We start from the raw sequence: 2,314 nt of genomic DNA, 5'->3' as shown, positions 1-2,314 counted from the left end.
TAAACTTCCCTCTTAGAACTGCTTTTGCTGCATCCCATAGCTTTTGGATCATAGTGTTTTAATTGTCATTTGTCTCTAGGTATTTGTTGATTTCCTCTTTGATTTCTTCAGTGATCTCTTGGTTATTTAGTAATGTATTGTTAGCCTCCATGTGTTCGTGTTTTTTACGTTTTTTTCCCTGTAATTCGTTTCTAATCTCATAGCCTTGTGGTCCAAAAAGATGCTTGATATGATTTCAATTTTCTTAAATTTACTCACGCTTGATTTGTGACCCAAGATGTGATCTATATTGGAGAATGTTCTGTGCGCTCTTGAGAAGAAAGTGTAATCTGGTTTTGGATGGAGTGTCCTATAAATATCAATTAAATCTATCTGGTCTATTGTGTCATTTAAAGCTTCTGTTTCCTTATTTATTTTCGTTTTGTATTATCTGTCCATTGGTGTAAGTGAGGTGTTAAAGTGCCCCACTATTATTGTGTTACTGTCGATTTCCTCTTTTATAGCTGTTAGCAGTTGCCATATGTATTCAGGTTCTCCTATGTTGGGTGCATATATAATTATAATTGTTATATCTTCTTCTTGGATTGATCCCTTGATCATTTTGTAGTGTCCTTCTTTGTCTCTTTATTTATAAACTTTCTTTATTTTAAAGTCTATTTTATCTGATATGAGTATTGCTACTCCATCTTTCTTTTGATTTCCATTTGCATGGAATATCTTTTTCCATCCCCTCACTTTCAGTCTGTATGTGTCCCTAGGTCTGACGTGGGTCTCTTGTAGACAGCATATACCTGGGTCTTGTTTCTGTATCCATTCAGCGAGCCTGTGTCTTTTGGTTGGAGCATTTAATCCATTCACGTTTAAGGTAATTATCGATATGTATGTTCCTGTGACCATTTTCTTAATTGTTTTGGGTTTGTTTTTGTAGGTTCTTTTCTTCACTTGTGTTTCCCACTTAGAGAAGTTCCTTTAGCATTTGTTGTAGAGCTGGTTTTGTGGTGCTGAATTCTCTTAGCTGTTGCTTGTCTGTAAAGCTTTTGATTTCTCCATTGAATCTGAATGAGATCCTTGCCGGGTAGAGTAATCTTGGTTGTAGGTGCTTCTCTTTCATCACTTTAAGTATATCATGCCACTCCTTTCTGGCTTGTAGAGTTTCTGCTGAGAAATCAGCTGTTAACCTTATGGGGAGTTCCCTTGTATGTTATTTGTCGTTCTTCCCTTGCTGCTTTCCGTAATTTTTCTTTGTCTTTGATTTTTTCCAATTTGATTACTGTGTGTCTCGGTGTGTTTCTCCTTGGGTTTATCCTGTATGGGACTCTCTGCGCTTCCTGGACTTGGGTGGCTATTTCCTTTCCTATGTTAGCGAAGTTTTCGACTATAATGCCTTCAAATATTTTGTCGGGTTCTTTCTTCTCCTTCTGGGACCCCTATAATGCGAATGTTGTTGCATTTAATGTTGTCCCAGAGGTCTCCTAGGCTGTCTTCATTTCTTTTCATTCTTTTTTCTTTAGTCTGTTTCACAGCAGTGAATTCTACCATTCTGTCTTCTAGGTCACTTATCCATTCTTCTGCCTCAGTTATTCTGCTATTGATTCCTTCTAGTGTAGTTTTCATTTCATTTATTGTATTGTTCATCTCTGTTTACTTGTTCTTTAATTCTTCTAAGTCTTTGTTAAACATTTCTTGCATCTTCTCGATCTTTGCCTCCATTCTTTTTTCCAGGGTCCTGGATCATCTTCACTATCATTACTCTGAATTCTTTTTCTAGAAGGTTGCCTATCTCCACTTCATTTAGTTATTTTTCTGAGGTTTTATCTTGTTCCTTCATCTGGTACATAGCCCTCTGCCTTTTCATCTTGTCTATCTTTCTGTGGATGTGGTTTTTGTTACACAGGCTGCAGGATTGCAGTTCTTCTTGCTTCTGCTGTCTGCCCTCTGGTGGATGAGGCTATCTAAGAGGCTTGTGCAAGTTTCCTGATGGGAGGGACTGGTGGTGGGTAGAGCTGAGTGTTGCTTTGGTGGGCAGAGCTCAGTAAAACTTTAATCCGTTTGACTGCTGATGGGTGGGCCTGGGTACCCTCACTGTTGGTTGTTTGGCCTGAGGCAACCCAACACTGGAGCCTACCCGGGCTCTTTGGTGGGGCTAATGGAAGACTCTGGGAGGGCTCACACCAAGGAGTACTTCCCAGAATTTCTGCTGCCAGTGTCCTTGTCCCCATGGTGAGCCACAGCCTCTCCTGCCTCTGCAGGAGACCCTCCAACCCTAGCAGGTAGGTCTGGTTCAGTCTCCTCTGAGGTCACTGCTCCTTCCCCT

Source organism: Tursiops truncatus, chromosome 3, assembly GCF_011762595.2.
Source record: "Tursiops truncatus isolate mTurTru1 chromosome 3, mTurTru1.mat.Y, whole genome shotgun sequence".
Taxonomy (NCBI): Eukaryota; Metazoa; Chordata; class Mammalia; order Artiodactyla; family Delphinidae; genus Tursiops; species Tursiops truncatus.
This window is presented reverse-complemented; position numbering follows the sequence as displayed.